The sequence below is a fragment of the Ovis aries genome, chromosome 8 (assembly GCF_016772045.2).
Source record: "Ovis aries strain OAR_USU_Benz2616 breed Rambouillet chromosome 8, ARS-UI_Ramb_v3.0, whole genome shotgun sequence".
NCBI lineage: Eukaryota > Metazoa > Chordata > Mammalia > Artiodactyla > Bovidae > Ovis > Ovis aries.
Window position 1 is genome coordinate 68,632,832 of NC_056061.1, and position 20,919 is coordinate 68,653,750.

General features: G+C 42.7%; 1 protein-coding gene across 4 annotated transcripts in view; it reads right to left on the reverse strand.

Annotated features, from left to right (window-relative positions):
• Positions 1-10,253, reverse strand: part of PLAGL1 (PLAG1 like zinc finger 1) — a 96,267-nt gene extending 86,014 nt beyond the window's left edge. For all 4 annotated transcript variants that reach the window (XM_060419772.1, XM_060419771.1, XM_060419774.1 and 1 more), the window contains exon 1: positions 9,432-10,253. The gene's annotated coding sequence lies outside the window, so the exon portion shown is untranslated. The remainder of the gene's footprint in view (positions 1-9,431) is intronic.
• Between the last annotated feature and the right edge of the window lie 10,666 nt (positions 10,254-20,919).

The following is a 20,919-nucleotide window of genomic DNA, read 5'->3' on the forward strand; positions in this document are numbered from 1 at the left end:
GATTTTTCAACATGAAAGATGTCCCAAATACATGTTTCATCTTTCATAATGAAAGATTCCACCCAAATCTTGTCAAACCTCAAAAAGATGGACCTTTCAATTGAAAAACATCCTGAACAGATGGTGGTACCACATAGACTGAAAAAGAAATATCTAATTTGTGTTTACATGAAAACACGAAATTTGAGAAACGTGCACTGAGAGGCACATCAATAGATATTCATGAAAACACACTTGCCCTAAAGCACAGGTTGTTCAGCAGAGAAGGAAGCTTGGTAAGAGCTTAGTTTAACACTTTCATTTTACATATAAGGAAGCAGACTCAAAGGTCACAAAGCCAAGAACACAAACAGACCAGAACCGCAACCCACCGTCTCTTGCTGTAGAAAACCTGTGCTGCCTCGGCATTCACTAATGTGAGGAATTGTCTTATGTAGATGAGGGTGGGTTTTTTTTTGTTGTTGTTGTTGTTGTTGTTGTTTAATGATTTAAACACATTGCCTTTGTTTCCAAGTCTGGCTTCTTAGCATCCTGGGTGCCTCTATCTTAGGACCCCCAGCTGCCCCCAAGCCTACAATTCTTTCTTTTCCACTCCAAGGTGGATTCCACAGTCTCTTCCATTAGCGCCCCGCCTATCCCTGCTGGTCTGTCTCCACTCTGTCCAGAGCCCTGCCCTTCACATTCACCCCTAGCAAAGTCTCGAGGAGACACAAAAATCAGAAATGTGGATGCACACACCTCCAGATTGGGGGCCACAATTGTCAGATAAATTTTAAGTGGCTCTAGGAAAACTAAATGTACAGTTCTATTATTAAGGATAATCAGGCCTAGGAGAGAGAATCTGATCCTCACAATTACCCAGCCAATGTCTTGACTCAAAATATTCACATTCCAAATATGGGGCGGCCCTATAATTTCAAAGGCTAAAATTTAACCTTTGAAAGTTCACATAACACTGGCACTCTTATGTTAGAAAGCAGATAACTCTTTTTCATAACAATATATCAAAAGCGCAGCAAACACATAAAAATTCAACAGAATTTGAAGTCAAAGAAGCAACATGGTAAAAGACTATTTGTTTTCCTTTTCCCTCATCTCTTCTCCTGATCCACACCCACCTTTGAGCTCTCTTGAACAATCTAGAATTCAGAGAACCAGTTTGAGAACCACCACCATCTTTTAACCCATTCACCTTCATTAAGCAATGTCAACACCTATATAAGACAGGGTAAATGACGTGTGTAAAAACACTGTAAATTGATAAGAATGGAAAATGTTCTATTTACCTGGTAGCTGAAAACTTCATGCTCTTTTCCCCAAACATTAATGAACTATTTATAAACATTACATTAGTACAAAGGTAATTAAGGTTTTGCATTGCTGAACTTTGCTGTTTGACATTGGAATACATTCTTAAATAAAAGTGATTGCTATTCATCATTTTAATGCACATTTCTCACATGTTCTTTTGCTAATGATATTACTTATTATTTATTTTATATTTATTTTAGACTAGGGAAATGTTCTACAAAAAGCAAACTCAAGTGATTTTCTTATTCAAGTTCAAAATGGGTCATAAAGCAGTAGAGACAACTCACAACATCAACACTTTTGGCTAACGAATGTACAGTACAGTGGTGGTTCACGAAGTTTTGCAAAGGAGACGAGAGCCTTGAAGACGAGGAGCGTAGTGGCTAGCCATCAGAAACCGACAACGACAAATAACTACACGAGAAGTTGCCAAAGAACTCAGCATCAACCATTCTGTGGTCATTCAGCATTTGAAACAAAATTGAAAGGTGAAAAAGTTTGATAAGTGGGTGCCTCATGCTGCTGCTGCTGCTAAGTTGCTTCAGTCATGTCCGACTCTGTGTGATCCCATAGACAGCAGCCCACCAGGCTCCCCCGTCCCTTGGATTCTCCAGGCAAGAACACTGGAGTGGGTTGCCATTTCCTTCTCCAATGCATGAAAGTGAAAACTGAAAGTGAAGTCGCTTAGTCGTGTCCGACTCTTAGTGACCTCATGGACTGCAGCCTACCAGGCTCCTCCATCCATGGGGTTTTCCAGGCAAGAGTACTGGAGTGAGGTGCCATTGCCTTCTCCGGGTTGCCTCATGAGCTGACCACAAATCAAAAAAATCATTTTAAAGTGTCATCTTCTCTTATTTTACACAACAACAAGGAACCATTTCTCCATCGGATTGTGACATGTGACGACAAGTGGATATAATACGACAACCAGCATTAACCAGCTCAGTAGCTGGACCAAGAAGAAGCTCCAAAGCCAAACTTGCACCAAAAAACGGTCATGGTCACTGTCTGGTGGTCTGCTGCCCGAATGATCTACTACAGCTTTCTGAATCCTGGCGAAACCATAATATGAGAAGCAGGCTCAGCAAATTGATGAGATGCACCAAAAACTGCAACACTTGCAGCCATCTCTGATCAACAGAAAGAGCCCAATTCTTCTCCATGGCAATGCCTGACCACAAGACACACAAACAACACTTCAGAAGTTGAATATATTGGGCTACGAAGTTTTGCCTCATCTGCCATATTCACCCAACCTCTCGCCAACCAGCTACCACTTCTTCAAGCATCTTGACAACTTTTTGCAGGAAAAATGCTTCCACAACCAGCAGGAGGCAGAAAATGCTTTCCAAGAGTTGGTTGAATCCTGAAGCATGGATTTTTATACTACAGGAATAAAGAAACTTATTTCTCATTGGCAAAAATGTGTTGATTGTAATGGTTCCTATTTTTTGATTCATAAAGATGTATCTGAGCCTATTTATAATAATTTAAAATTCACAGTCTCAAACTGCAATTACTTTTTCACCAACCTAATACCTTGTTCTCTATGGGATAATATGCATATTAAAAAACAATTTTTCCCCCTTATCACAGATGCAGCCCACCTGTATCCCTGGCCAAGGTCTATCTCATCCATGGCAGGAGGAGGGCACACCCCAATACCAGATCCTCAGGTATGCTACCCAGAGAACTGTACCCTTTCCTGACCCAGGTGCCACCTCTTAACAAACCCCCAAAATTCCAAACCTTCAAGCTGCTGAAGATACTATTTGCCCTTTGGTCCTCCTCCCAAAAAACCCCCACAAAAATTAGCTTCATCAGCTCATGCTTTTAGCCCCTCTCCCCAAAACCCCAGGCTAGATAATAGTGTCCCTGGGATAAAGGGTTTTTTGGTGGGGGGAGCAGGTGTTTGCCAAATACCGTCACATCCCTTTCCCTCCCCACATTTCCCCTCCATTCCTCTCACCTCTACATGTATCTTCTCTCTTCATTCAGCTCAAAGTCCGCAGGTTCATGGACTCACACAAACTGATGCCTGAAGGAACCTATTATTATTGCAGTTGTACCTTCAGCCAGATGTTGATCCAAGCTGAGGCCAAGCCAATACTTGATTATCTCAGAGAAGAGTGACTCCATATTCACACACCTCTATTGGAGCTAAAACTGGTGTAGCTGCCAAAATAGTATCAAAAGTACTAGACTTTCTCCGAAGAGAAATGATCTCCAGTTTTGGAGAGATGATCATAACTAGATAAATCAAAATCATAAACATCTGACAAGTGGTTAATACATACAAGCAAAGGCCGGTGGTGATATCTGAGAGTCTAGGAAACTTGAAGAGCATTTCATCAAGAGAGGCATCTCTACCACGTGCAAGGGGGAAGTGGGCTGATGAGCCTGCCAGCAAGGAAGTCCCCGTTCATGGACAAGTGAAGGGCATATCAGAGGCTTCAATGGCTCTGTGACCCTGGCACTGAATCAGTCAACTCTTTTGTTCTCTTTTCTCAACAAGCAGCCCTCTAGCCTTTAATTGGTATCCCCTGCCGTGATGAAAATGCCTAAATCTGGCAGGAAAAAAGTAATCGGACTTGCTAGGCATTTTCATCTTTCAGATACAACTTAATAATCTGAAAATGGGATGTGTTAAGATTCTCATGATTAACTTAGTGCAACTCAAGCCCACAGGTCCTGCTAAGGTGTGTCCAAGACAAGACTCAAGGGCCTTTGTGTCTAAAGATAAAGGTCCCAATCAAAGTTCTTTTCTGATACTTTCCCTCCCCATCCCCTTTTCCAGAGACCCTGTGACTTCCTGATTTTTAAACCCATTCCTGATAATAGAGGAGAATAGTGTATATGAATATTTTGATAAAACTATTCACATCCCTGGGCTTCCCAGGTGGCATTAGTTGTAAAGAACCAACCTGCCAAATCAGGACACAAAAGAGAGTGGGTTCAGTCCCTGGGTCAGGAAGATTCCCTGGAGGAGGGCATGGCAACCCACTCCAGTATACTTGCCTGGAGAATCCCATGGACAGAGGAGCCTGGTGGGCTACAGTCCATGAGGTCACGAGTCATACATGACTGAAGCGACTTAGCATGCATGCATTCATATCTGTCTTGCTCCATCTCACTGTTCACAATGTGTTCTCTGGTGGTTGACCCAGCAGATATAGTCATAATGCAGCCCAACTCAAGGCTACTGAACTCTACTCAACTGGACTACTCGCCTATTAGAGCTTTTCAGGTGGTGCTTATACAGAGCATTGCACATACGCAGTGCTACAGATGATCTCAGCTGTTACATAACCATGTATTTACAAAACGTGGGGCAAGAGCAAGAGGCTATGGGCGGTACAGCCCGACTATCGCCATCTTGGCCAATTACTCTTTGCCTCCAGTATCCCTAACCTTAATTCTGAGAAAGCTCAGTCGTGTCCGACTCTTTGTGACCCCATGGACTATAGCCTACCAGTCTCCTCAGTCCATGGAACTTTCCAGGCAAGAGTACCGGAGTGGGTTGCCATTTCCTTCTCCAGGGGATCTTCCTGACCCAGGGATAGAACCCAGGTCTCCCGCATTGCAGGCAGACGCTTTACTGTCTGAGCCACCAGGGAAGCCCTAACTTTTCCAGGCATTTTTGATACATTTACCAAATGTATTCAACAAATGGGTCGGCCCTAGTGGCTCAGACAGTACAGAATCTACTCGCAACGCACAAGACTCAGGTTCAATCCCTGGGTCAGGAAGATCCCTTGGAGAAGGAAATGGCAACCCACTTCAATATTCTTGCCTGGAGAATTCCATGGAATGAAGAGCCTGGCAGGCTACAGTCCATGGGGTCGCAAAGAGTCAGACAAGACTGAGCGACTACACTTTTCAACAAATAGTTCCTGTCTATCATAGCCACTCAAGAAATCATCTCTCATGCTTTGTGAATTTCCAGAGGCCTGGCAGAGGAAGCTTTGCTTTGCCACTAATGTTCTTCTGTCCTGAAGGCTGCCCAGCAAGTAAGCGCCTTTTGGGAAACCTGGGGTGGTTCTGGGGGGTCAGCCTCTGGGGGGTCAGGTATTTGTACCTTTCCTCTTTCATCTCTGTATCCTCAGTCCCACCCACTGTTCCTGCATTTCCCAGGTGAAGGGGATTTGAAAGGCCATTCACACCCTACAACAAGGACATGTCTCCTTTCCCTCCCCAGGAAGATTTCTCAAACCCTGAGAGCTTTCTGATCTCTTCAAGAGACCGACCACACCTACTTCACATTTATATTAATTGCACCCCAGGCTAAATGTTGACTTTCTACCTTCTAGGATCACCTGTAAGCATCCAACAATATCCTGGGCACATATATTTTAAATTGCTCAATTGAGAAGGTTAACAATGCTGAATTGAAAGATATGAAGTTGGGGGCCATCTGTACCTGAAAGTGGAAAGGTCATCTATGAAGATTAAGTCCGCTTCTTTATAAGAAAAACTGAACCAACAATGAGGGGCTATTCTCAAAAACATTCTTCCTTTATACTTTTCTGGATCCTGGTATAATATATTCTTGGTCATACTTTTTCCATTGTGTGTGTGCTCAGTCGTGTCCAACTCTTTGCAACCCCATGGACTGTAGCCCTCCAGATGCCTCTGTCCATGGAATTTTCCAGGCAAGAATACTAGAGTGGGTTGCCATTTCCTCCTCCAGAGGATCTTCCCTACCCAGAGATTGAACCTGTTGTCTCCTGTATCTTCTGTATTGGCAGGCAGATTCCTTACCACTGCAAATTACCAATTAACATTCTAATTAAAATCTGACCCACAGGTATGAACTTTCTGTACAGAGCTAGCATCCCTTCTCCCCATGTCTTCAGGGACCAGACATGTATGTGAAAGGGGATATGATAGGAAATATTATTTCTGCACGAGAACCCCCAGTTGCAGATGAAAGCAGTTAAGTCACTGAACAATAAGCTGATTTTTTTCTAGTAATATTACAACATATTACTGGAAGTTGGAAAGAGGGGTTCCCCCTTTGAAAGCTCTTCCATGTGTGACTTCCTTATGGCCTTTCCACTGTCTCCCCTTACCACCATGCAGGAGTGGGCTCCTGCTGACAAACGCTGAAGAAAAACATAATCAACAATAGAAATCAACAATCACAGGAAAGTCACTGGGTGACAGTGTGCATGGACAGCTGAAATGATTCCAGTCTCTACCCCTTTAAACTCCAGGGAGCATCAATCTTAGCCATTATCGAAATCAGCACCAACGTGGAGCAGGAATGAAGGCCCAGGACTAAATTGCAAATGACACAGCTTCTCACTTCAGCTCATCTACCCATTAGCTTATATGCTTTTAGCAAGTCAGCCTCTCTCAATTTCAGCGTCTTCAACTGGAAAGGTGAATGAAGCTATCTGCCCAGTTTCTCAGTGCTTTCACTAGGCTCCCGTTAGGTGAGAGAAACAAGAGCAGAGGCCACTCCTGATCAAGGCTTTATCACAGCCAGGTGTCCAGATTAACAGCATCATAGCTGTTAATCCTCACAAGCTTCTTGGAGCTCATATTAACATCTTCATTCTACAAATGAGCAGACACAGCCAGTTAAGGCCCTTGCCCAAGGTCACTACCTAATACATTATTCAAACTCGAGGCTCTTTAGCCTGTACTTTACCACATTAGACTGCCTCCCTCTGTTTTTGAAATAACATTGAAAACTAAGGGTCTATAAACAAAATGTCTAAGACAGCAGATCCCCAAAGAAGCTGGCAGCCCTGTGTGATTCACCCATTTCTTTTGGACTCTTTACCCAGTAAGTGCTTACTCCTGTCTCCTTCTTCCAATTTTGTCAAACTCCTTTCTCCTCCTCCTTCCAGCTTTTCCTTTTCCTTGTAGGTTTGCTTTTGGGCCCCTCTATTCTATAATTTTTAAGCTTTCCTAATTAACACAATGAGAATCACTAAAAAAAAAAAAAAAAAAAGCATACCCTTTAAAAGTGCATGTAATTAAAAGACCTTATCTGAATACGTAACTGGAACTAAATAATCAGTAAGAATGTAGGACACATTTACATTTTTTCTTTTCGTTTAACCACCTCTTTCTTGAATTAACTTTAGACATAGTTGAGACTTTTACAAAGGTAAAACAGAAAGCCTAGTAAATTTTTAAGAGTCATCATGAAACCAAAAGTCATTTCTGCTTTAGACTGTCAGCATATGACTACACGAGAATTTCATCAGATTGAAAAATAAGAACACAGATTTGACTCTACACAGAATCCTAAATTCTCAAGCTTTGGCAGAAGGGGGCTGTTTACCAATTTCAGTGTTGCCTCTTAGCCAAGGCTGAGGGAGCTTCTCTTTCCTATGGGCCACAGGACACTTTGCTCAGTCTATACCTGTATTATCATCATAACCAGGTTATATTGTGGCCTGTTTTTATCAGTCAGCTCCACTAGACAGACAGCTAGGACAAAAAAAACAGCATTTTACTCATCTTTGTATTTTGAGCATGAAGGTCCTCAACACAAATTTGTTGAATAATGGAACAGAAACTCACATGCAGTAGAAAAACACGCAGCCTTGGCCAGTAGGGGTTATCACAAGATTGGACACATTGGTGATTACTGACTCTTGATTTGCCTAAATGAAAATAATCTAACGTCTTTGGGTTTGGAGAAGAGGCAAGATACGTGGTGTGTTTTTCAAACCATCCTTTACAGATGGAGCAAGCTGGAGCTTGCTTGCTTTCATCCAGATGGTACTGATTTTGAATTACAATTTACACCAACTCTGTTAGACTGTCTGATTACCTAAAAACAAAACCCCTCCTTTCCTCTCCAGGTATAGCCATTTGTGATTCTTCCACTCCCCTCTCAGTCTGCACATCACTTGTGGAAAAGGGCATGCATCTTTAGTTCCCACTGCACCAGAATTTCGTATTATTCTGACTTCTCCCTTTTCAACACACTCCCACACATCTTATACTAACTTATCTTTAGAATAAATTATTAGAGGCCACTATACAGACGAAGAAACACTGCGCCTAAAATTTCAACCCACCGCACGGTAGAGTCCAGTTCTTCTACCTCCTGATTCCTAAGCAGGCACCCTCAGCAAAATCCCCCCGGGGAAACTTTTACAAAAAATGCTCAGGTCAGGACTTCAGCTTCATCACTAGCGATTCAAGACCTCTGCAGTGGGCCCAACAGGGATAAAATTTGAAAAACTCTCCAGGTGCTTAGGAGAAGCACCTGCGGTTAGGCAGCCCCGCAGCAGACAACGTAAATCTTGGGTCAGTATGTACTCCCTGAACACTTCGGCGTTAGTTCTTTCCATCGAAGTGGCCAAACAGACGCGCAATCCCAATGAAGTAGCTGCCACAGTTATCACTTGACTCGTTTTTCTCAGTAGTACAAGGGGCTCCTGTGGACCTCCTCACAGTTGGTAAACGAAACGAGCACCGGGGGTCGTTTTCCTTTCGTACCCCGCCCTCCTCGTCGCCCCCAACACACACACACACACACAAGTCCGGCGCCAGTCGCTGATACCAACAATTCAGTTGCGCACCTGCAAACCCTATGGCCCCTGTCGCCACGGGCAGCGTGTCCGGCCCGCCACCCAACAAGGACCCCGCCCTCCATCATTCCGCTCCGTGCGTCGCCGAGGGTCCCGGGGGGTGCCACGGCCGCCGGTCCCTTTTCTCCCGAAGTCTGTGGGGACTTCCCTCGCCTTCACTCGGTCATTTTCTTGCTCGGTCTCTCGGGGGAAGGGCTACGCTTGAACTTGAGGTTCTCACGTTTGGGGTGGTTCAGAAATGATTCCCCTGCGGTAATGCAGACCTGCCGCACCCACCGCCCCCCAGCCCCCGCGCACCCTGAACTTGGATCCCGCCAAAACGTCCCCCCGCGGGGGGACGGCGGGCCGGGCTGGAGGTGGCAGCGCCATCGGCTCTGCGGTCAACGTCGCCCGCCCGGCCCCGCGCACGAGCGAGGAGCCGCGGGCTAGAGGCGAAAAGGAAGACGGCCCGGAGCACCAGGGCACGTGGGAGCCGCCTCCTCGGGGAGGCCTGCACCCCGCGCCGGGCACCTGCCGCCCCGCGCGCCCACCTGAGCGCCGCTCCCCCGCCCCGCGCCTCACTTTCTTGTCTTCCCGACTGGCTGCCAAGTTTCTCTTCCCTGCAAAGTTCTCGAGCCGGACCCCGCGGCCTGGCGCCGGCAGCTTGGGGGGAAGCGGGCCGGGCCGGGCCCGGCGGCCGCAGGGCGAGCGGCGCGTCTCCGGCTCGGCGGCGCAGAAAAGAGGAAGGGGAAGAAGGGGAGGGGAGCCTCAGCGGGGTGATCCCCTCCGACCCCGGCCTGCCCCGCGTAGCCGCACCGGGGGACGCGGGCCCTGGTTTTCCGCCCGGGGCCTTGGCCACGCTGCTCCTCTCCCAGTGACACCATTGTTACCACCTTCAGTGGCTAAGAGCTCGCGCTCTTGGGTCAGGCCACTCCGGTTCAACTCTTGCTCCACTGCTTAAAAGTGTGTTATCTTAGACAACTTACTTCACCCCTCTTTGTAAAACTGAATGCCCTTTGGCTCAGTGGTGAAGAACCCGTCTGCCAATGCAGGTTGGATCCCTAGGTTGAGAAGATTCCCCTGAAGTTGGAAATTACAATCCAATCCACTTCAGGATTCCTGCCTGGGAAATCCCATGGATAGAGGAGCCTGCAGGGCTGCAGTCCATGGGGCGACAAAGAGTCACACACGACTGAGGGCGCACGAACACTTATTAGGCAGTTTACTTTACCTGCCTTTGCAAAATTAGGAAAACGGTCCCCATCCAGGGCGAATTCAGACTTTGTGGGGCCTGAAACTTAAAACAGAGAGAGGAGAGGAAGAGTGTTCTGTTAGATGCAAGACCTCGCGAGGGACTCTTGGAAGTGAGGGCCTACTGCTGAAGCCTCATTAACTCAGCGTGTCAAACGCTCAGTTTGTTGCAAGAATTAAATGAGGCAAACGGTGAGAAACGCCTGGAATGGGGCCTGGAACGCTCAACAGGTGTTGTTTGTCCGGACGATTTCTCTGTAATCGGTCAGGTGGATCTGAGAGGGGAGGAAATGACACTGATTGTCAATTATGTGACAGATGTTTTAAGTACACATGTGCTTAATTCGTGCACAAACGTTAGGCCAATTTTACAGCTCAAAAGTTTCAAGTGGAGAAAAGCCATGTAACTTGCTCGTGGCCCATGGTCACACACAAGCCAATTCTGCCATCTTGCAACTTCCCAGGTTTTCCACAATTCCACCCCTCAGATAGTAATATGTAAATATATCACTCTAAGTTGTCGTTTAGGCAGGAAAAGAAGAAATTCCCTCCATGAGAGAGCAAAGTGCCTCAGAAATACCTGTATTTCTGAATTTTCATTGCAAAATTTCCCCAGCTAAGCACAACAGCAAATGGATTGCCCTTGAAACTACATGGCCTGCCTGTGAGGTACCCTGTTGGAAAATCAATAAATGGCTTTACTTAAAGGTGTTCGGGTTACACATTTGCTTGCTCTGCTAGCATTATGTGTTTACTTTTTCTATCGATTATTAATACTACTGCAATTCAGATTAATGAATTTATAAACTATCTTCAAAGGGCTTATAAAGTAAGATAAACAACTGTATAATGAAAGGAAGTCTCCTTGTATCAGGCACTTATTAAAAAATTACATACTTTCGAATCTCATTGAATCACCACATCTCTTTGCTCTAATTGTAGTTACCCTCCATTAACAGATGAAATCTCAAAATTGTGTAAGTTTGTGTACTTTTACACAGATAATGGGGAGTTGAACCCAGTTTTGCTTGGATCCTAAACCTTGGCTCTTTTTCCTACACTTCAGGGAGAAGAGAAGACACTAACAAAAATACATGAAGTCACATGTCTTGCAAAGTGGGAAGAAAGAAGATATCAAATTCTAGTGGTAGTTTTCTTAAGTTTCTATAGCAGAAGAACCAAACATAATGCCTAGATCCCCAGCTTGTTTTTGTAGAATGAGAAAAGTGCCTAGTATAGTGCCACACATATAACTGTATATTTGTTGAATGAATGAATGAATTCAGCAAAGAATTAATGATGTGGCACTTGGTGGTGTCTATTAAGTCAGTAGGTGTGATTCTTGTAAAAATGACACTAGAGCAAAGTGGTTTTCCTTCTCCCTCTATTTTTTTCCTCACTGTCTTCATTCTTCAGTCACCATTGGCCAGTAAAATGTGCAAATCAAATGTTAAGAGGAAGCAAAAGCAAAAAGGAAAGAACAAAGGAAAAAGGAGCATAAGCAAGAGGTGTGGAGAAAAAAAATGGCAACCCACTCCAGTATTCTTGCCTGGGGAATCCCATGGACAGAGGAGCCTGGCAGACTATACTCCATGGGGTCACAAAGAATGGGAAACGATTTAGCGACTAAACAACAACAAGCAAGAGGTGGGTGCGGTAAGGGGGAAGAATGAAAAGAGACATCCTTTTCCTTGCCTGTTTCTCAGGAAAAGATTTTATACCTAAGAAATACGAAAAAAAAAATTCAATGTTCAAAAATTTAATGTTCAAAGACATTAAATCCTCTAAATTGTGAGATTGAAGCCATAGCTTTGTTTTTATTGCATTCATGTAACAAAAGGCAATATTTTGTTGGGGCAGAAAATAAAACCTTCCTCTAAGCAACTTGTGGGTGCCACCCCCACCAACTGGTTAGTTCTGCAGTGACTTTGGAGGGGGTAGGGGACAGAGGCATGCTTTTAGATAAGAAAGTCAAGTTCACTACCTCTCCCTCAGGCAGGGAAGCAATCATGCAGGAAGTGAACTTTCAAAGACTTTCAGAAACGAATTCAATAAAGGAAGTGAGAGAGGGGGCCTACAGGCAACTTTCAAGGAATAGGTAATTTTTTCAGAAATTCTCAGGATGAAATGGTAGCTCTAATGAAGCTAACATTTTAATGTTTACCCAGGCTAGCTGACTCAGGGTCCATGCTCTTTAGCCCATGCTATTAAGCACTCACGCTAGACCACCTGATGTAGATAGGGCAGGCTAGAGAGCAGAAAGGGAGGGAGAGAAGAACTCTAAATGACCTGCAGAAGATGTGAGTTTCTGGAGCCTGAAGTTGAAAGCAAAGTTTAAAGAAACAGGTGAAGGGGGTCAAAAGGTCAAAAACAAAAACACAAAGAACATCTGTTAAATGAATAAATATGTTGGCCAAACTGCAATCTGAGTCATCTCTTATAAAAAACAAGAATACAGAATTGACTTTACTCATTCAACTTTCATTCAATAAATATTTGGTATTTTTAGTTTTATCACAATGTACACATCTAACTCATGGATGAATAAACATCAAAGTTAAGCATATTGAAACAAAATGAAAACTTCAACTCTGCATTTTTTTCATTGAGCACAAGATCAATTTTGATGTTCAGCAATTGAAATATAATTTTTTTCAATTATCCTTCTGTAGTTTTAATATTTGAAGAGAAAATCACTTACTGTATAATTATCTAATAAGACCAAAAAAGTAAATGTTTTTACCAATAAATACATACAAGGATTAAAAAGGATATTTGTTTCTATTCACAGATTTTCGATCCCATTACTTCATGGCAAATAGATGGGGAAACAGTGGAAACAGTTGCTGACTTTAATTTTTTGGGCTCCAAAATCACTGCAGATGGTGATTGCAGCCATGAAATTAAAAGATAGTTATTTCTTGGAAGGAAAGTTATGACCAACCTAGGCAGCATATTAAAAAGCAGAGACATTACTTTATCAACAAAGGTCCATCTAGTCAAGGGTATGGTTTTTCCAGTAGTCATGTATGGATGTGAGAGTTGGACTATAAAGAAAGCTGAGAGCAAAAGAATTGATACTTTTGAACTGTGGTGTTGGAGAAGACTCTTGAGAGTCCCTTGGACTGCAGGGAGATCCAACCAGTCCATCCTAAAGGAGATCAGTCCTGGATGTTCATTGGAAGATCTGATGTTGAAGCTGAAACTCCAATATTTTGGCCGCCTGATGCAAAGAGCTGACTCCACTGAAAAGACCCTAATGTTGGGAAAGATTGAAGGCAGGAAAAGGGGACGACAGAGGATGAGATGGTTGGATGGCATTACCAACTCAATGGACACGAGTTTGGATAAATTCCGGGAGTTGGTGATGGACAGGGAGGTCTGGCATGCTGCAGTTCATGGGGTCACAAAGAGTCGGACACAGCTGAGCTACTGAACTGAAGAGATTCTAAGAGTAAGGTTATAAGACAGTATATCCTGAAATATTGGTTTCCCTGATGGCTTAGACGATAGAAAGTCTGCAATGAAGGAGACCTGGGTTCAATCTGTGGATTGGGAAGATCCCATGGAGAAGGGAATGGCAACCCACTTCTGTATTCTTGCCTGGAAAACCTCATGGACAGAGAAGTCCATGGGGTTGCAAACAGACATGACTGAACACTAACACTTACACCCCAAATTATTATAACTTTTTTATTACAGCACAATATGGAGCACCTCTATTAAAATTTTGCTGTTGTTGTTTCGTCTCAAAGTCATGTCCAACTCTTGTGACCTCACAGACTGTAGCCTGCCAGGCTCCTCTGTCCCAGTAGGAATATTGGAGCGAGCTGCCATTTCCTTCTTCAGGGGATCTTCCTGACCCAAGGATAGAACCCGTCTCTCTCGTGTCTCCTGCACTGGCAGATTGATTCTTTACCTCTGAGCCGCTAGGGAAGCTCCCTATTAAAATTAAATCAAAATATTAAAGGCAAAAAACAATGGAAATTCAAGGAGAAGTTGACAAATCCACTACTTGTTGGAGGAGATCATGGAGAGGACATGATCACTGGTAGACTTGAGAGCTGAACCTGGGCAATCAGAGGTCCCTGACCCCTCCCCTGTCCTTGGAATATTCACTCTACCCACCCTTCCCACAGTGCAAACTGTGTTCAAGAATAGAGTCTTGAGAGAGAAAGGTATTACTGAGACCACCTGGATGGTGTATGGAACTGAATCCAGTTAAGGCCTCTATATAGACTTTTAAGATTGGTAGGTGCAGAGTTCTACTTACCTTTCAGCTGCCAAAGACAAGCCTCATATGAAAGTTTGCTTGCTTATTAAACCTGCCACCTGCCAGTCTGGAGTGGTCTGCCTCTTACTAGGTCTCTCCTTGCCCTCGGTGTACAGGGACCAATTTAAGAACCAACACTACTGTAGCAGGAGATTTCAACAGAATCTCTCTATATTACTTTTGGGTTAAGCAGACAAAAATAGTAAGGATACAGGAAGTTTGAAAAACATAAATAACGTGTTTGATCTACCAGACATACATAAAAATAAAGCAAAATTTGTTCCCCAACCTCAGATTGAGAATACTGTTCTCTTTAGTTATGTATCTAGTTAGGACAACCCTGATATCCAGGTTTCACTGGCATGTCCAGCAGACCTCAGCTTGTGAATGCAGTATCTTAGTTGTGAATATACTGCACAGTTATACATTCTACATGAATCGCCCCATGCTCCCCACCTCCCCCAGCTACCTTTCATACACCCAGTTCCATCTGGGTCATCTGCTGAGAGCTGACATGAGCTGCCAAGTGATAGGTGGTATTATCAACTGCTCACCAACAGGTCAGACTCCTGGGAGAGCCTGAGTAGTGCTGGGGGCTTGTGCCCCCGATGCTCAGTGCCCCATACCTAGTGACAGTGTTCTTTAACCTCTGCTGCCCCTCAGATGGCATCTGTGGAAGGAGGCTGGGCAGCGGGGCGGGGGGTGGGTCATGTCCCAGAGGCTAGAACATGCTCCATCCAGTGGGTGGTGGGGAGTTCATGGTTGTTTCAGCAGACAGCTTCAAACCCTTAATGACAGCTTCAAGCCCTGTCCCCTTGCCTGTTCCAGCTAGATAGCCTGGCATGACCCTGGAGTGCATGCTAAGTCACTTCAGTCGTGTCCTACTCTTTGCCACCCCATGGACTGTAGCCTGACAGGCTCCTTTGTCCATGGGATTCTCCAGGCAAGAATACGGGAGTGGGTACTGGAGTGGGTTGCCATGCCCTCCTCTTCCTGACCCTGGGATTGAAGCCGCATCTCTTATGTCTCCTGCATTGGTAGGTGGGTTCTTTACCCACTGAACCACCAAGTTTAATCTCTCTGGAGCCTGCGACAAGAGTAGCCTGATGCCAGCCACTGTCCATCTTTCTTCTTGGGGTTCCAGGGTGGGAGCAGGGAGGTTATAACTCTCACTTGCTCCCCAGTCTGCTCAAGCTTGAAGGAGCCAGAGCTAACAGAAACGGTAATGAGGAATTCTGCAATCATTTCTTTGTTGTAGTAATGAGAACCATTTATAACATTTATGGGTTTTCTTTCCTTATACATTTGCCTTTTGGACACATTTCCAGGAGCTCATTAGTTACCGATGTAAAGGACTGCCTTAGTGAATACATTACTCCAAGTTTATAGAATTCTCTTCTCGCACCACAGCCTTCCATTCTGCTCTGTTCTCTCTTGCTTCCTATTAAAAAAAACAACAACAACAACTTCTCAATGACCTTTAATCCTGGACCCCCTTCTATTTTCTCAGTCCATTACCTCCATTCTAACTTCCTTTATCCGCCTACCCAGTATAGGTCAGTAATTATTTTTTTAATGCATATATTTCCTTACCACCGTGAAAATCTTCATTCCCTTCTGGGTCAGGAATCTACCTCCCCTACTCTTTTACTGTTCTTTCCCAATTTTTTTGTATGTTGCTGAAATACCAGAGGAATATGTTAATAGGATCCACTGTGAATTCATATAATCTAAGAGCATTTATGAATTTTTAGAATCATTTTCATCCTCTCTCCATTGCATGCTCCATCTCTACAATTCTAAACCTTTTCCATCCAAGACCTTAACTGATGCCTCTTCTCACTCTCAACAAATGGGGCTACTTTCTACTTCAAGCAGAAGTACTTCCTACCTGCAGGAGTTTCCACAAATAATTTTTCATCTTTCCATTATTTATCTTTCTTTCTTCTCTCTGAGAAACTGCTGCTCCCCGTAAAAGCTAATCCTTTGGCCTTAACCCCCCAATTTCTCCAGGATTACTAGTAGTAATAGTCAAAGTGTTAGTCACTCAGTCGTGTCCAACTCCTTGCAACTCCGTAGACTGTAGCCCTGTAGTCCGCCAGGCTCCTCTGTCCATGAAATTCTCCAGGCAGGAATACTGGAGTGGGTAAGCTATTCGCTTCTCCAGGAGATCTTCCCAACCCAGGGATCAAGCTCAGGTCTTCTGCTTTGCAGGCAGATTCTTTACTGTTTGAGCCACCAGGGAAGCCTCCTCCAGGATCAGACTCTCTACCATTTGTCACCTTTAACTTGTGTTTTCAAAGTCCTCCACTTTGTGGGCTCTAGGGTCTCTGCCTTCAAGCCAAGTCTTTATTATTCTTTAAATAAAAATTATTAATATTAATATAAAATTATTCAATTCTGATATTTCCTTAAACTATTTACCTATAGATAGTGTTCCTTTACCATCAAACTTTGTCACTGAATGTCTATTACCATTGCCTCAAATTCTGGCCTTTGCTCTCTGCCAAACATCTTAGAACCCACCCTCTTTGGAATTTGGGCTTCCCAACCATTCTACTTTACCTCCTTCCTTAGCAATAAATGTTGTTGTCATTTAGTCTCTAAGTTGTGTCCAACTCCTTTGTGACCCCATGGACTGTAGACCGCCAGGCTCTTCTGTCCACGGGATCTCTCATGCAAGAATACTGTAGTATTCCTTCTCTAGGGGATCTTCCCGACCCAGGGATTGAAGCTGCATCTCTTGTGTCTCCTGCATTGGCAGGCAGCTTCTTTATCACTGAGCCACCTAGCAATCAATAGTCATGTCCTAATTGCTGGCACACTGGGCTCAGTCTTCATCATCCTTGACGTCTCTGAACCATTTGCCAGGTTGACCTGCCCCCTTCTCACTCTCCTCCCAGGGATTTTTCTTTTTTTAAAGGAAAATTAATGTATTTCTAAAAATCGGCTACATGACATCTACCTGATACTGCCCTTATTAGAGGTTCCTTTGGTAACAAGCCAGATTCCTGACATTCCATGTCATACCTCAATAATCCAAAATTATGTGAACTTCAAATACCTACATTTTGTATACTCTTTCAATATTTTCTACCTATAAACTTGCTGGGAAGACAGAGAAAGTCTTGGAAAGAACCCCAAGGAAATATCTAACATCTCTGTGCTGTGCTTATTCTCTCAGTTGTGTCCAACTCTTTGTGACCCCATGGACTATAGCCCGCCAGTTTCCTCAGTCCATGGGGATTCTTTCTCTAGGCAAGAATATTAGAGTGGGTTGCCATGCCCTCCTCCAGGGGATCTTCCCAACCCAGGGATCACAGCCAGGTCTCCTGCATTGCAGGTGGATTCTTTACTGTCTGAGCCACCAGGGAGGCCCATCTAACATCTCGAAGCAGAGGCAAAGCAATTATCAAGAAGTTAAAGGGAATCCTACATGAAATTATCTGTCCATTCAAAGCTATTGTCTCTGAATTGAGGAAATAATGTCAGCTCTGGCAGTAAACAATTTCTCATGTAGCCTCTGTGATTCTGAATTGCCTGATCTTTCAAACACACTGGAAACACTCAATTGCCATCCTTTCCTCTTCCCCTTTCCTAAATGTGGAGGTGGTTCTTCAGTGTTCTAGCTTCAGACCTTTTCCCTTTTCTGTCTTCTCTCATTCTCCTTTCCACTCATGTCATTATTAAGCCTGTTATGAATCACCGGCAGGCATACAAATCATGAATTTCCAGCACTGAAAGATCGTGAGTCATCTTCCCCTGGGCTTCCCACCAGCCCTGTTAACTCAGCATTCCAGCCTGAACGCAGAATCTTGTCACTCTAACTAGCTTCATATTTCAATTTTCATAATTGTATCACCACCGCCATTCTCCTACATACCCCACTTGAAAACTTTGTGCTTTTTTAGTTTTTTCTTGGTTCCATTTCTCCCATATCATACTTCCTAAATTTTATCATAAGTGTACTGGGAATATGCTTGGCATGTATATTCTTAGGATACCTATCTTACCTTGTCTTGAATTACAATATGTGACAATTTTAAGAGAAAAATTCTGTAAAAGGAAATTTAAACATTATTAGTTAGATACTTTAATATCAATGATATTATTATTCACTCTATAAAAATGTTCTTTATGGCAAGAACAAGATGTAAAACTCAACCTCTACTTTAAAATTTTAATAGGCTAAAATTATATTTGTACTTACTAGAAAAAAATTAGTAATATTGTAAACTATATTTTTAAAGTAATTGATTTTATTATGCGTTATGGATGGAATTATGTTCCCCCCAAATTCATATGTTGAAGCCTTAACTACCCAAGTGACTGCATTCAGAGATAGGGCCTTTAAAGAAGTAAAGTAAAAAGCAGTCTAAGGGTTGGGCCCTACCCATGGCTGTGTCCTTATAAGAAGAGGAAGAGACACCAGAGAAGCATATGCACAGAGGAAAGGCTATGTGATGACACAGAGAAGGGAAAAAACAACTATCTGTAAGCCAGGAAGAGATCTTCACCTGAAACCGATCCTGTTGACCCCTTGATCATAGATTTTCAGCCTCCAGAACAGTGAGAAAATAAATTTCTGTTGTTTGAGCCAGCCTGTCTCTGATTTTTTTTTTTTTCTTATGGGAACAGTTAATAATACATTATGAAAAATCTAAATATACAAGGAGAGAATATAGTCAAATAAGCCCCCATATAACCATTGCTCAAATTGAATAATTACAGTTGAACCACTGGATTTATGGGTTCTGTACCCTCAGTTTGAAAATACGTATATTTTTAAAATTCTGGAGAGTTCCAAAAAGCAAAACTTGAAATTTGCCATGTGTGGACAGGAATTTACATAACATTTACATTGCATTTACATTGTATTAGTTATTAAAAGTAATCTAGAGATGGTTTGAAGGATATGGGAGGATGTACCTAGGTTATATGCAAATATAATATTATACTATTTTATATAAGGCTTTTGCACATCCACAAATTTTAGTATCTGAGGGGTTCTGGAACCAACCCTCTATGGATACTGAGGGACAACAATACCAAGATCTTGCCACATGTATAATTTTCTTCATTTGCTGAAGCATTTAAAGCGAACCCTAGACATCAGCTTATTTCACCCCACCTTCCTTCACTGTGCACCTCGTATACAACGTCAAAGCCATTGCCACACTAACAAAATTAACAATAACGGGATTGTATAAAACCTAGTCCATATTCAAACTTTTCACAGTCTAAAAATGTGTTTTTACAACAGGTTTTTATATTGTCTTGTTTTATTTCAATCAAGACCCATGCAAGTTCTATCCAGGGCATTTGATTGTTGTGTTTCCTAAGTTTTTTTAAATGTTTTTTATTTTCTATGCCATTGATTTGTGGAAGAAACCAGGTCCATAATGTCCACATTCTGCATTTGTCTGTTTACTTCAATCCTGTGGTACTTGTTCTTCTAGCCCCTCGCTTCCTATAACCTTGGTTTGGTTTGTTTTCTATGTTTTGTTTTATTCCCTCTACCTTATGGGTCACTTATAAAAACATGCCTTTCAGTGATGCCTTTTTTCTTCTGAATTCATCTCAGTTGGTTCTTAGTCTTTTAATAGGTACCAATTGTGATGAATTAGTCATATTCTAATGGTTTCCCTGAGCGGAATGATGACATAGTGTAGGATCTGAAGACACATAAACATGAGTCAAATAAAATTATTTTAGAAGAAATTCAGGAAATGATCATTGTTTTTTGTGACTCTGTTCTTTGATTCAGTATGCTCTACTGTAAGAATATTCTCTCTTTAAAAATTTACCCATTTAAAAAGAAATAAAATACTCCCACACGCCAATTACTTTTCCTGATTATGAGGGCCGGATTTTGAAGTTTTTAGATGTATAGAGGCAATTATTTTTGAATAACTGGAGGGATTTAGCTTATGTGTATACATGCATGCTATTCTTTGCAACGTACATGCAGAATCTTGTGTTTGTAGATTAAAAAACTGAAACTTAGTAAGATGAAGTGTCTTTCCTAAGTATATAGAGATATGATACTTATATATTTTATCATATATACAACTTTTTCATAAGTATGTAGTTTCTAAATATTCTTTCAAGACTTGATAATTTCTCAATGGTATGGAAATTTCATGAAGGATATGGCACAATTATAATTACTTACATTTATTAGGTACCTACAATTTTGCAGGTATTAGTTTATACTCTTTATATCTACTAAAGCATTTAAACTTCATAATAAACCTAAAAATAGATTCTAGAATTATTCCTATTTAATAGGTGAGGAGTCAGAGAGTCATAAACCAATTAGGTTCCAAGTTTTTTCTTATAGCTGGTAAGTAGCAGAGACAAGCTTTGCATCTAGGCAGCTTAACCCCCTGATCCTTAGAGGCCTGATCCTGAGCCTTAGATCCTTAACTTCTATGCTGTGCAAAGCCTGTATTAAAGTGGTCTAAGCACAAGGGAGGCAGAAGTCACTAATTGGTTCTCAGCCTGTGCTGGCCAGTGCCCACTTCCCCCATGGCTCTGGGGGAC